The sequence below is a fragment of the Xiphophorus maculatus genome, chromosome 7 (assembly GCF_002775205.1).
Source record: "Xiphophorus maculatus strain JP 163 A chromosome 7, X_maculatus-5.0-male, whole genome shotgun sequence".
Lineage (NCBI taxonomy): Eukaryota > Metazoa > Chordata > Actinopteri > Cyprinodontiformes > Poeciliidae > Xiphophorus > Xiphophorus maculatus.
In genome coordinates, this window is record NC_036449.1 from 27,108,773 (window position 1) to 27,124,705 (window position 15,933).

The following is a 15,933-nucleotide window of genomic DNA, read 5'->3' on the forward strand; positions in this document are numbered from 1 at the left end:
CAACGACAGGACATGAGGCTGCTACACATAGCTCTGGCACCAGCTTCTGCTTCTTCTATGGTTACTTAAGTCTCGCAGCCTCACACATGTACACAAATCTCGCGATACCTTTCGACAAAAAATTATTTGACACGAAATAAAATACAATCATTTAACACAAATCTTAAAACGTGAACCAAACAACTTAAAATACATTATTCTATCTTTCAGAAATAAACATACATTTTTTCAAGAAATAAACTATTTTATTGACACTTACACTCCCACCAAAATCACTAATTGGTTCTCAATGTGATTTTCCAATGAGTGTCAAGAGTAGAGTCTGTTTTACTCTGTATTAGTCTCAAGTAATGTCACTACCTTGTGAATAGGTCTTTCTAAATATATCAACCTTGTCAGTGGTTTTCCTTTGTCAAATGTCGTTTCACTTGTCTTTAGTTTCACCTTTCGAACCTTGCCGTCTGGGCTTTCTAGAGTCTCTACAACTAGAGCTAGTTTCCATTTACATCTTGGAGCATTGTCATCTTGTAGGATCACAATGTCATTAATGTGCAGGTTCCGTGAAACTTTCTGCCATTTCTGTCGCTGTTGGAGATTTAGCAGATATTCTCGTTTCCATCTTTGCCAAAACTCGTTTGCTAGAAATTGTACTCTTCTCCATCTTTTGTTCAAGTACAAATCCTCTCTGCAAAACTGTCCTGGAGGGGGGAGAATAACTGAAGACTTCATCGTTAATATGTGATTGGGAGTTAATGGCTCTGGACCCAAGGGATCATTAAGATACTCTACACTTAAGGGTCTGCTGTTAATGATGGCCATTGTCTCGTAAAGAAGTGTTCTTAGACTAGTTGTATCAAGTCTGTTTGAGAATTTATCTAACATTGCTGTTAGTACGCTTCGTACTGTCCGAATTTGGCGTTCCCAGATGCCTCCCATGTGGCTAGCTGATGGAACGTTCATCACAAACTCGCAACCAATAGCTCTTTGTGGTTCTTGGTCCATATCTTTCATTAGCTCCAAAAACTCTCTTCTGGCTCCCACAAAATTCGTCCCTTGGTCACATCTTAATTGTCGAACAGGACCTCTTATGGCCATCAGAACCCGAAGAGCGCTCATGAAAGCATCAGTTGATAAGTCATCAAGTGTTTCAATATGCACAGCTCGTGAACATAAGCAGGTGAACAATAATCCATATCTTTTGACTTCCTTTCTTCCTTCCTTTACTATGAATGGGCCAAAACAGTCGACACCACAATATGTAAAAGGAGGTGCTGTTTTTGTTCTTACTTCTGGTAACTCTGCCATCTGTTGGACATTTGTGGCCTTTCTATATCTCCTACATTTAACACAGTGGTAAATGTGCTTAGAGACCATACTTCCACATCCTAGAATCCATGTGCCATTTGCACGCAATTCATTTATGGTCATGCCTCTTCCTTGGTGATGTACACGTTCATGATAGTGTTTGACGATGAGGGTTGATACATGGGACTCCTTGGGAAGAATTGCAGGATGTTTGACATGATGATGCAAGGCTGATTGAGACAATCTTCCTCCCACCCTGAGAACATCGGATTTGTCCAAGAAAGCATTTAGCTGCTTTAGTCTGTTATGCTTGTGCAGAGAATTTTCCTTCTGTGATCTGATTTTCTGTATTTCCTCAGTGAAAGCTTCTCTTTGCACTAGCTTGATAATGAACACTTCTGTGTCTCTTCTTTCTTCAAGATCTGTTACTTTGTTTGTTCTTTCTTGAACACCTTTAAACTCTTTTATGCATCGTTTGAGTCTGGCAATAGCCTTTACAGCTCTTGACCAATCAGAGAACTTCTTTAGACGCTCTAGAACAGGGTTCACTTCTTTTGACTGCACGGTGTGTGCATGACCTGCACGAAGTTCAGGATCTGTCTCTTCAACTTCTCCCACCATTTCCCTTTTTATTGGAAGATCCTTTCTCCAAAGGAAATCTGGACCCTTCAACCAGTTTGATTCTTTCAGTTGTGCAGCGGTTAGACCCCTCGAGGCCTGATCAGCCGGATTTTCTTCTGAGCAGACATGCTGCCATTTGTCAGGACTCGTACTGTGTCTTATTCGTTGAATCCGATTGGCAACGAATGTGTGAAATCTTTTAGCGTCATTGCTTATATATGCCAGTACGACTTGTGAATCTGTCCAATAATATTCTAGTAGATTTTCAATTTCCAGTTCTTGTTTGATTACATCCGCGTTGCGGACTGAAGTTACAGCCGACGACAGTTCAAGTCTTGGGATGGTCATTTGTTTGATGGGTGTAACTCTTGCTTTTCCCATGACGAGTGAACAGCTTATCTGTCCTTCCTTGCTTATTGCTCTAAGGTATGAACATGCGCCATAACCGTCGAGGCTCGCATCCGAGAAGTTATGCAATTCATACTGTATGATGTTGATGTCTTGTGAGTAGCTTCGTGGGATCTTCAGAGCTGCCAGTTTAGGCAGGTCTCTCAACCATGCTTCCCATCGTGGTAGAATGTGGTCTGGAAGATCATCATCCCAGTTAACCTTGTTTTTACATAATGTTTGGAGTATTTGCTTTCCAATCAATGTGAATGGGGCGACGAACCCAAGAGGGTCATAGATGGAAGCGACAGTCGAGAGTACCCCTCTTCTAGTCAATGGGTGCTCTTTAACTTGAACTCTGAACTGGAATTCGTCTGCTTCTATGCACCATTGTACTCCAAGTGCACGTTCAATGTGGAGTTCTCCAAAAGCCATGTTCTGATCTTTGGACTGAGCTTGTTCTTCTTGGGGAATTGTTGCAAGCACTTCTTTATTGTTTGATACAAATTTATGCAGATGTAGTTTGCCTGTTTTGCAAAGTTCCCTTGACTCTTTGACCAGCTGTATAGCTTTGGCTGTTGATGTTACACTAGCAAGTCCATCATCGACATAAAAACCTCTTTGGATGAACTCAACAGTCTCTTTGCTGAACTTGTTTTTACCTTGCGATGCAATGTGTTTGAGTCCAAAATTACAACATCCAGGAGATGAGGCTGCTCCAAAAAGATGTACTTTCATCCTGTAAACTGAAGGTTCGGAGTTCAAATCACCTTTGTCCCACCAAAGAAATCTTAAATAATCTTGATGTTCCTTAATGACGTGGAATTGGTGGAACATTCTTTCCACATCACACATAATGGCGACGGGGCCCTTTCTAAATCGGCATAACACTCCGACCAGTGTGTTGGTGAGATCCGGTCCAGTCAAAAGATGATCGTTTAGAGATGTTCCCTGGAAGCATGCAGAACAATCAAAAACCACACGTATTTTCTCAGGTTTGTGGGGGTGGTAAACCCCATGGTGCGGGATGTACCATGCTGTCTTGTTGTCCAGCTCTTGTTCTGGCACCTTTTCTGCATCTCCGCGAGTTATAATATCATTCATGAACTTAACATAATCTTTATAGTATTTCTCATCCCTTTTGAGTCGACGTTCCAATGAAGACAATCTGTGTTCAGCACTTTGCTTGTTATTTGGGAGATTTGGATTGTCTGTTTTGAATGGTAACGGAAGTTCGTAATGACCATCTTTCTTCTGTTTTATGCCTTTGGTCACCTTTGACATGAACAAAATGTCGTCCTGTGAAACTGGATTGTCATCTGTTGCATGTTCAGAGAAATCGGATTCCAAAGCCTTAATCACATCAGTTGGACTGACTTCCTTTATTTGAGTTCTGCATACAAAATGCACTTGTTGCTTGAGTTCAACTGCTGGTTGTGAAACAGGAAATACTTCACGAACAATGATTCTGTGACTTGTACCGATGATATCATTGTGATTTTGAACTTGAGACGAGCAACCAACTATGCTCCAGCCGAGATCAGTTAACTGTGCGTAAGGTTGGTTCTCTTTGCCTGCAAGAACTTCACGTGGTAGGAGGGCTTGTTGACAGTTATAGCCGATAAGTAGACCAACTTTGCATTCAAGCAGTGGAGGTAACTTATCTGCCAGCTTTTCCAGATGAGGCCACTTTAAGGCGGTTTCAGACGTTGGGATATGTGATCTGTTGACAGGGATAAACTCTCTTGTATAGACTGGTGGCAATGTAATTCTCTTTTCGTCCTTATATCCTCTAACTTGAAGGTTTACCAGCTTGTCACATGGTATAACTGTTGACTTGGCAGACATAGTTGACAAGCGCAGATTAACTTTACTTTTATTTGTGTCAAGATCTTGGGCTACTTCATCCAAGATGAAGGATGTATCACTCTGTGAATCAAGGAGTGCATAAACTAAAACCTCTCTGTCTGGGTCATTCTTTGATGAAACCCATACAGGTAGTATAGAGGATGTCAATGTGCTTGAAGTTGCTTGAGTTACTCTGTTAGAGATCGCAACCGTTGGTTTGTCTCCTTCTTTAGCGTCAGCTTCGTCCTTGTCTTGAGACTTTTCAGTCACTGCAGGTATTACCTTTTTACGCTCAATGAATGTGTCATCGTGCAGACATGTTGGATGTCTCTTTTGACATTTTTCACATGTGCTCCTTTTGTCACACTTCTTGGAATGATGTCCTCTCTTTAAACATCCAAAACACAGCCTTTCCGCTTGTGCAAACTTGATACGGTCTTGGAGTGGGGTTTCTTTAAATTTGAAACATTTATCAAGTGGGTGACCATTTCTTTTGCAGAAAAGACAGGTTACAGTATTTGTGTGATTTGAGTTTGTTGTTAGTGTTTTTGCTTGGATGACTTGGTTGCGTAATTGTTTGGGTTTACTTATTTCCAAACCTTTAAAAGCTTGCATTGATGCTATGGGATCACATGCTAAGTCTGCTTCAGTGGATACAAAATCAGCAAACACATGAAAAGATGGATATTCTCCATCACTAGCTCTTCTTATTTTCATGGCTGTCCGGTTCCATCTTGTGGTCAACCAATCTGGAAGTTTTAGCAAGAGTTTCTGGATTTCCATACAATCATTGAGAACCTCCAATGACCTTATGTGCAACATTGCAGCTTCACAATTCTTCAGGAAGTCAGCAAATTCTCTCAACTCACTTCCATCCTTAGGGTTTATTTTAGGCCAACGGTGAAGCTTATCTCTGAAGCATTTTCCTATGGTGAATAGATCTCCAAAACGTTTTTCCAGCACTTTCCAAGCTGAGTCATATGCTTCATCTGTCCCCACTAGAAGAAAACCTTCCACTGATCTCTTCGCGGGTCCACCAAGATACTTTCTGAGATAATAGAGTCTCTCATTCTTTGGAATGTTTTTCCTTTCTATCAGGGTTTCAAATGACAACTGCCAATCTTTGAACTTTAAAGGATCACCAGTGAACAATGTCGGTTCAGGAGTTGGAAGACGATTAGCACTTATTGCTTCTGCTAGTATTCCAACTAGCTCGTAATTTGACTGTTGTTGAGCTGCAACAGAGGGAACCTGTGTGGCTTGAGGGGTGAATGGTGGACTTGATGCTTTAAGTGTTTGGCTTATGGTGGCCTTAGGTTGTTCACCAAGACTTTGTTGAGTTTGGTTTATTACTGTAGGAATATGTGGCACAGATCCAACAATTGTAGCATTATGGAACTGAGTAGCATTTAGAGCTGGAGAAGAACTGTGTGCTCTGACAGGGATTGCTTGGATTTCACTTTCTGCTTTAATGCTCTGTGATGAACTCTGACTTGCAGAAATACTTTCAGCTTCATCATAAACCTTTGCTCGTGCTTTTGCAGCATTAAATTTTTTAACTTCTTCCAAGCGTTTAATCTTTCTTCGCTGCTCTTCCATTGCTTGCTGCTTTTCCAAATTTTCACGTTCCAGTTTTTGTAACTCAATTGTTTCCTTTTCTTGCTCTTCCATAACTGCTAATATTTCTTGTGATGCAGCTGCCTCAGCCTCTGCTTCCAATCTCTTGGTTGTTTGTGAGCTTTCTGAGCTACTTTTAGACCTTCTGGATTTTGACCTTGATGTCGTACTTTCAGATCCTAAGCATGACCCAAAATCTGGCCATGGCTCTTCGTCACCTTCTGCAAAGTCTCCTTGCAGTTGTTTCTCAGCTCTTCTGACAATGAATGCAGAAAGTGATGTACATGCATCTACTTTGCGCCTTGCATCTGCATCAGGAGTTTGTATTTGTCGTATTTCTTCATAAATGGTTTGCATATCTCTGCAGGTGATGTTTACATTGTTAATCAGCTCCTTTAATTCACTGTCTGAAGCTTCTTTTCTTAGTATTACTTTGCTCAGTCTTGCTTCATATCTCCATTTTTCAAAACCAACTGCATATCTGTGTTGAAGCGTTTTAAGTTTCTCCTCTTGAAGCTCTTTACCTTTTTCAGTTAATGTTCTAACTCTTTCACCTCTTCGAACAGTCTGTGGTTCTGAGATTTGCTCAGTATCATTTTCCTCCACTTCAGTACATGATACAGCATAGAGCTCTTTATGATCTTTGTCAGTCATCTTATAAGTCTGGTTAAATGTCACTCAATGCTCTATTTAAATTGCAAAACACTCCTTACAAATTCTAACTTATGTGACTTGAATATTACTTTGATATTACTGTACCTATAATGAGCTTCACTCTTAATACAGATGTATTTCAACTTAAAGAACTTTGTTAACTTCACACTTAATTTGACCTCAAGATAAATACACAACACTCTTTTCTTAACAACAACACATCACTTCGAAGTTCAGTAGAAAATAAGTAACCTTTTGACAAATGTTATAGAAACTTATTGTGGCTTTAAACTTCACTTAAACCACTCTTATTTTGCTCTTAACACTGTCCTTTCTTAATTTCCACCTTACTTCAGTTGTACAAGGTTGTTGCTGCTGTGCTTGACTTCTTGTGAACGGTGAGCTTGTCAAATGGCGCCCTCTTGTGTTACACCACGGTACCGTCACTCACTGCAGCTGCTGTCTTCTTAACGAGCTTCTTACCGGCGCTGGCTGGGCGAGTTTTCACTGTAGCTCCAAAGTGACAACTCTGGCACGGCTTTCTGAAGACGGGCTCTTTATTTTTTGCCGTGAAAACTACAGAAATAAAAGACAAAGCTTTAGACATAGATACATTTACAGACAGACAGGTGACGCGTGCTTTGACAAAAAAGTTACCTCGTGGCCGCCTGCCACTTCGGAGGTCTTTAACAGAATGATTCGTCGTTGTACACTCTAAACCAAAATATTAAGTAATTAAAACACCATAACCAATAAATTCACAAAACATTACAAACATAAATACAAAATACCTTGACAACGACAGGACATGAGGCTGCTACACATAGCTCTGGCACCAGCTTCTGCTTCTTCTATGGTTACTTAAGTCTCGCAGCCTCACACATGTACACAAATCTCGCGATACCTTTCGACAAAAAATTATTTGACACGAAATAAAATACAATCATTTAACACAAATCTTAAAACGTGAACCAAACAACTTAAAATACATTATTCTATCTTTCAGAAATAAACATACATTTTTTCAAGAAATAAACTATTTTATTGACACTTACAGTTACCGTACAAGTTTGAATTAAAGACTGAGTTAAAGCGCTGCACCTTTATGCACAGCCAGTGACTTTAAAAGAAAAAGGAAAGTTATAGACAAAATTACAAGCAGTTCAAAGTGTTTGGCTAAAATGTCTGATGTATTGAAAGCACAGTCAACCAAGAGTGATTTGGAGATTTCATCTAAACGAAGTATTAAAATGACTGAGAAAGGCTTGATGTCTTATATAAAAATGTGCCAAGATAAAAGAAATGCTAAATTGAAGCAAGCAAGACGAATAATGGACGATTTAAATGTTTTGATGGAGTCAAATGATAAAGCTGACTCAGTGAATTCTCTTCTTGCTACATTTATTCAATGTTCTCAGGATGCAGAGGCGTCTCATAAAACCTTAACAAGTTTGCCACTCCCCTATGATGAACTCATGAAACAAAACGAACATTTCCAGAATAAAATGAGTTCTTACCACGAGTTTACTGAGCTTGTCAGGGGCTGGTTATGTGAAATGAAGAAGCCCTTTGTGCAGCCCAGTGCAGATGATTACGATCAAGACAAGAATGATGTTGATAACGCAATTAATCCTGAAGACAGCGCTTCCAATGTGCGCTCTGTAAAGTCTAAGTCAGGCTGTCAGGTGTCCCGTGCCTCCTCTACATCTTCGGCTCGCATTAAGGCTGAGGCCGAGAGAGCGGCGCTGCTGGAGCGCGCTGCAGGACTCAAAAAGAAACATCAGTTGGAAGCGCTGGAGGAAAAGCTAAAACAAGAAAAAGAGCAACTAGAACTTGAGACTGAGTTAGCGGCTGCTAACGCGAAACTTCGTGTGTTGGAAATAAATTCACAGTGTGGCTCAAAATGTTCTGATGGCATGAATTCGTATATTGAAAAGCGCAATTCCAACATGGCGCTTGATCCTTGTGCCAAAGTATTCGTTCCAGAGAGAAATATGGACGATTTTAAAATGGCTTCTGCCATCGCTGAGCAACCAGTTGTTAGGCTGAAACAAAAGCCACCAATTCAAAGTGTTGATAAGCCACAAAGTGTTTGTGATGAATTAACTGTTCAACAAGTCAGTATTATTGACATCATGCAGCGGCAAAATGACATCACTGCCATGTTGGTTCAGCAAAACCAAAACTCTGTCTTGCCACCAAGAAACATCCCTGTTTTCGATGGTGATCCTCTTCAATATGGATCATTTATAAGAGCGTTTGAGAACAGCGTGGAAGCCAAAACGTCTAATTTGAGTGACTGTTTGCACTTTTTAGAACAATACACTAGGGGGCAGCCTAGAGACCTTGTGCATAGTTGCCAGCATTTGCCGTCAGAACTGGGCTATCCTAGAGCTAAAAGTCTTCTTTCTGAACATTTTGGAAACGAATATAAAATTGCGCAGGCCTACATGGACAAAATTAACAACTGGCCAGCTATTAAAAATGAGGACATTAAATCACTGCAAGCATTTTCTCTGTTTCTTAAGGGATGCTCAAATTTAACAGAATATGTTACTCATTTGAAAGAATTGGACTTGCCATCAAATATGAGGAGCATAATCCTAAAGCTTCCCTATAAAATGAGAGAGAGCTGGAGAAATGTAGCCTGTGACCTGCAGGAACACAGGGGTCAGAGGGCATTATTCATTGATCTGGTTGTTTTTATTGAAAAACAAGTTAAAGTTGTATCTGATCCACTGTTTGGTAACATTATAGATCTTCAACAGCTCAACTCTAAAAACACACACAGCAGCTTTACCAAACAGAAGAAAAGAGGGAATAGTTTTGCTACAAATGTTCTTGCAGTAAAAAATGAAGATCCATCTGAAAATAAGAACAAGTCCTCAAAGGGTTATAGCTGTTTGTATTGTCTCCTAAGTAATCATACAGTTGACAAATGCTTTAAGTTTAAAGACAAGTCACATAAAGATAAAGTGAACTTTATTAAGGAAAAGGGAATGTGTTTTGGCTGCTTAAAGGTGGGTCACATAAGCAGAGAATGCAGAGGTCGCTTTGTCTGTTCTGTTTGTCACCAGCAGCATCCCAGTGTCCTGCACATCGACAAGGAGAGTACAGAGGTTTTCTCTAGACATCTACAGAATCCTCCAAGTACCACCTCCACAATGACTCAGACCTGTGGTCATGTCAGGGTCTGTGATGAAGATAACTCAAACCTTTCTATTGTTGCAGTTCAAGTCAGGAGTCCAAAAACCAACATCACTGTGCAGACCAGTGGTGGAGAAAGTACTCATACAATGTACTTAAGTAAAAGTACAAATACACAGACAAAAATTTACTCAAGTAAAAGTCAAAGTACCACATTATTATTTTACTTAAGTAAAAGTAAAAAAGTACAAGCTTTTAAAACTACTTAAGTATTAAAAGTAAAAGTACTTGCCGACCATAATACCTAACAGCTTATATAATGTCATTAAGTGTACCTATCGTATTTAGTTTTAATAAATCAGTAATGTACCATTTTAATGAGCAATGCTGTTACTTGCAAGTTCATGCTAGCTTATAACAATATACAGTAATCATATTTATTTACTGCAGTCGAGTTCAACAAAAAGCTTGCTAAGATTACATAAAACTTCACTAACACAAATTAATTTAACATCGATAGCGTTTAGCAACTTAACTTACCTCAATAAGTTTTTTCAAATTTGATGGTGAATTTTTGAAAGATAGAATTTCATGCTTTCGGGGAAGGCAAAGGCGGCATTGGAATCTCCAGGAAGCGTTTTTTGACCCAGTTATTTCAAAGAAATCTTTTAAATAAGGCCATGGGTGGGGCAGGTCTTCTGGAGGATGACTATCCTTGGACTCCATTCTGGAAGTTAATGATTCTGCAGGTCCTGCGTACTGTGCTGCTCTTCTTGAGGGAGGGCCTAATGGTTATTTCCCGCTTTGGATTGGTTCAGCGGACTGATTCTGCTCTCGCCATTGGATACTTTCAAACTAACGAACAAATCAAAAAACTGAAATGCGTCTTGGATGTAACGAGTAACGAAACGCTATATAGAAATGTAGTGAAGTAGAAAGTACAGATACTTACTGTTAAATGTAGTGGAGTAAAAGTAGAAAGTATCCATTATTAAATCTACTTAAGTAAAGTACAGATACACGAAAATTGTACTTAAGTACAATAATGAAGTACTTGTACTTCGTTACTTCCCACCACTGGTGCAGACATATGCATTTTTGGACCCAGGAAGCACAGGAACATTCTGCACTGAAAGTTTGGCCTGGAAGCTGCAACTGAAAGGTAAAAGAACAAGCATCCAACTGCAAACAATGGGACATAAAGATATTGTGAGTACAAACATTATCTCTGGACTTCAAGTGGCAGCACTTGATAGAAATGATTTCATTGACCTTCCAGATGTCATGACACAGAAACTAATGCCTGTTTCAAAGCAAAATGTTCCACAACAGGAGGACATCGACAAGTGGCCATACCTGCAAAGCATCAAGCTCCACGACATAGATGCTGATGTAGATCTGCTCATTGGCACAGACGCACCTAAAGTAATGGAGCCATGGGAGCTGATCAACAGTCAGGAGGAAGGCCCATATGCAGTTTGGACCCGAGTTGGATGGGTCATCAATGGTACACTCCGGAGTGAAAGGAACAAAACAGGCTATCATGCTTTCACTGTAAACAAGATTTCTGTTAAACATCTGGAAACAATGTTGATTGAACAATACAATCATGATTTCAATGAAAAAACATCCCAAGAGCAAATTGAAATGTCTAGAGAAGACATCAAGTTCATGAATATCATGAATAATTCAGCACAATTAAAAAATGGACATTATTGTATTGATTTGCCTTTTAAATCTGAAAGTTCCGTCTTGCCTATTAATCGTTGTGTTGCAGAACAACGTCTTCTGAGCCTGAAAAGAAAGTTTAACATGAACAGCACCTTTAAGAAAGATTACATTGCATTTATGAATGACATGCTATGTAATGGATATGCTGAAATTGTACCTGATGATCAATTAATGGGCAATGAGGGCAAGGTGTGGTACATACCCCACCACGGTGTTTATCACCCCCGAAAAGGCAAATTAAGAGTTGTTTTTGACTGTGCCGCAACATTCAAGGGAACCTCACTGAACTGCCAGCTGCTACAAGGACCTGATCTGACTAACTCAGTTGTGGGAGTTCTTCTGCGTTTCAGACAAGAGCCAATAGCAGTTATGGCAGATATTCAAGCTATGTTCCACCAGGTTCATGTTCCAGAGAAACACAGAGACTGTCTTCGCTTCCTCTGGTGGCCCAATGGTGACACATCGCAAGTTCCACAGGAATATCGGATGACAGTACATCTGTTTGGAGCAGTGTCCTCCCCAAGCTGTGCAAATTATGCATTAAGAAGAACAGCAGAAGATAATGCTCAGCAGTTTCCAGCTGAAGTGGTCAGTACAATCAAGCATAATTTTTATGTGGATGACTGCTTAAAATCTTTGCCTACAGAAGAGGAAGCAATAAAGTTTGTTCAAGATTTGACATCTCTTTGCAGTAAAGGAGGATTTAAGCTCTCAAAGTGGCTCAGTAACAGTCCCGCCGTTCTGCAACTGGTTTCGGGCAACACCAAAGCAAAAGAAATGTTAGAAATGGATTTGGAGCTTCCAATGGAACGTGCACTTGGATTGCAGTGGTGCATTCAAAGTGACTCCTTTAAATTTAAAGCTTCCCTTCCAGAACGGTCTCGCACAAGAAGAGGAATACTGTCAGTGGTGAGTTCACTGTACGATCCCTTGGGGTTTCTTGCTCCCTTCATCATCACTGCTAAATTTCTTTTACAAGAGCTCTGCAGGAGAAACTTGGGCTGGGATGATGCAGTTCACCATCATTTTTCCAAACAATGGACCGACTGGCTGGATGACCTGAAGAGGATCTCAAAGTTTGAAGTGAGTCGCTGCATTAAACCTAAAAATTTTTGTCCTGTTACAGCACAACTCCACCATTTCTCCGATGCCAGCCAAGTGGGGTATGGTACAGTGTCGTATATAAGATTTCAAAGTGAGCATCATGTGCATCTGGCATTCCTCCTAGGAAAGGCCAGAGTTGCTCCCCTCAAGCAGACAACCATCCCTCGACTGGAGCTCACTGCAGCCGTCCTTGCTGTACGACTGGACCAACTGCTTCATAGAGAACTGCATCTTCTCTGTGAAGATGTAATTCTGGAGGCATCTGTTTTTTGGACAGACAGCACCACTGTCCTAAGATACATTTGTAGTGAAGCAAAGAGGTTTCATACCTTTGTTGCAAACAGAGTGTCAATCATTAGAGAAGCTACATTAGCTAACCAGTGGAGATATGTGAGTTCCAAAGACAATCCAGCAGATGAAGCATCAAGAGGGATGAGAGCAGAGGACTTCTTGGAGCACAGCAAATGGATTGATGGTCCTGAGTTTCTGTACGACTCTGAAAACAAATGGCCTAAGTTGGGTGTAAAGTATGACTCACTTCCTGTTGCTGATGCTGAAATAAAAAAGGATGTGACTGTTAATGCTGTTGTTGAGGAGGCTAAAAACCCTACCAGTTTTTTCATCTCCTACTTCTCATCCTGGATGAAGCTAAAAACATCTGTAGCCTGGGTTTTAAAGCTTAAAGAACTCTTTCTTCAACTGTCTCAGAAAAGAAAAGAGTTTTCTGACATGATGCATGAGTCTGCAGAAGATGCAAACATTAAAGAGCAAAAGGTGTTGCAAAAGATGCAGCAGTTTAAAACTATGCTAAAAATCCAGTGTTTAACATCTGAAGATTTGACTGCAGCAGAGCATTTCATTATTCTCTTCGAACAACATCACAGGTTTGAGCCAGAGATCAGCGCACTCAGAGCCAACAAGACAGTCTCCAAAGACAGCCAGCTGTATCGACTCGATCCAGTGATCGATGATGGAGTCCTCAGAGTGGGCGGACGTCTTAAAAAAGCTGCTATGCCATTTGAAATTAAGCATCCAGTCATCCTGTGTAAAAACATGCACGTGGCAACGTTAATTCTGCGTTACATTCACCATCTGCTTGGTCATGCAGGAAGGAGCCACATGTTGTCCAGGCTGCGTCGGAAATACTGGATAATCAGCGCAAACTCTGCTGCCAGAAAGATCCTGTCTGACTGTGTCACCTGCAGAAGAAATAGAGGAAAGCTTCTAGAACAGAAAATGGCCGACTTGCCTCAGGAAAGGGTAAAACCAGACAAACCTCCATTCTTAGATGTTTGTGTTGATTATTTTGGCCCCATTGATGTTAAGAGAGGCAGAAGTCTTCTCAAACGTTATGGAGTCTTGTTTACTTGTCCAACTAGTCGTGCCGTCCATTTGGAAGTGGCTCATACCCTTGACACTGATTCTTGCATTAATGCAATCAGAAGATTCATCTGCAGGCGTGGTCCAGTCTCTTCTATCAGATCAGATAATGGCACAAATTTTGTGGGAGCCAATAGAGAGCTAAAAGAAGGTCTGGCTGCATTAAATGGGCGACTGTGGCTCTTTGGTAGAGTAGTCGTCTTGCGATCGGAAGGTTGTAGGTTCGATTCCAGCTTCCTCCTGCCACACGTTGATGTGCCTCTGGGCAAGGCACTTAACCCCAAATTGCCTACCGATCTGCGTATCGGTGTATAAATGTGTGTGTGTTTGTGAGTGCGACTGGGTGAATGTGACTCTAGTGTAAAGCGCTTTGAGTGGTCAAAAATGACTGGAAAAGCGCTATATAAGTTCAGTCCATTACCATTTAAATCAGAGTAAAATCCAAAAGGCTCTGGTCCAAGATGGCATAAATTGGCATTTTAATATACCTGCAGCTTCACATCATGGTGGCATCTGGGAACGTTTGATTCGTTCAGTCAAGAGTGTACTCACCTCAGTTTTAAAACAGCAGGTTTTGGATGATGAAACCCTGCAAACTGTTTTCTGTGAGGCCGAAGCCATTTTGAATGACAGACCCATCACTTTGGTCTCTGATGATCCAAACGATTTAGAAGCCCTCACACCAAATCACATCCTGATGTTAAAGAACCAACCTGTTCTGCCACCTGGACTGTTTCAGAAACAAGACCTGTATCTCAAACGCAGATGGAAGCAAGTACAGTATATGGCTGAACTCTTTTGGAAAAGATGGATCACTGAGTATCTGCCCTTACTGCATGAAAGACAAAAATGGATGAGACAGAAAAGAAACATCTCTCCTGGAGACATTGTCCTGATCGCAGATGCTACTGCACCCCGAGGATGTTGGCAGATGGGGAGAGTCCTGGCAGTCAAAGCTGATGGAGGAAGACTGGTTCGTTCAGTGCAATTGCAGACCAAAACCAGTGTGTTGGAGAGGCCAGGGACGAAGCTCTGTCTGCTCCTGGAGGCATCTGCAGACTAAAGACATTCTTATTCTTTCTACTCTATCCTTTCTTTTTTCTCTTGCAGGTTCGTCATTATGGAAATGAAGGACAAAGAAGAATTTATGTCTTTGCATTAATGTAGGACAACATTGAGGTTGTTAGAATAGCTCCTTTAATTAGAGATGTAATTGTGATTTAATGCACAATTAGGGGCTGGAGTGCTCCATTATTTTCAGTTAAAGTTTAGAATGTAGATTATTTAGTTTATTTTTTTGTTTTGTAGTTGATTTATAATTAGAATGTTTATTTTGTTGTTTCTAAATAAGTTTTTGGTTAGTAATTCACTTATTTAGTTAATTGATTTCAGTCTGGGAAGTGGGTGTGTTTCACAGTATAAATACGTAGAGTTTAGATGAGTCTTGACGCATATGGGTGGTCTTATGGTTTTTTATCTGTCCGTCTGTCATCAGTCAGTTTTATCAGTGAGAACAGGTGCAGGAGTTAGGATAGGTTTATCCGAAGCCTGTAACTTGTTTTAGCAAAAGACTGAATAAAAGTAAACTAAGAGCATTTTGACTGTTTGACCTTTTGTTGGACTGCGTAAACCAGAACCCATGATGCCCAGTATTGACTGTTTGAGTTTATTTTATTTTGTTTTGATCACTTTTGAGATTTGAATTTTTTCGATTTTGGAATTAAGTTTTCGGGACAAATAGTCAATACAGGGGCTGATAACCACTGATAATCGCCATTCTATGGGATGATAACATCCGAAGCGGCCTCTGCACACAGCTTTCGGTATAGAACCGAATTTGCAACAGGATATTTTTTTAACACTATTTCTCAGTAACGGGGCTCAACTCCTCGACTTTTTCCAAAGTTTTGCTCCACCACCACGGAGACGTTTTATGTTTATGGAATCCTATGCATTCTGCAACTCCTTGTCGAATCCAGTCTGGGTCCTTAGGCAAGACCCTTCAAGCTACTGCCTACCTCATACCATGAGAGATACTAATATGCATAACATGCCGGCTCAGACGTCGCCAAACAAGGTCTGCGGCAGGTGTTGGGGAACCAGAGCACCTTGATGACAAATGGGCTACTGGAACAAGAC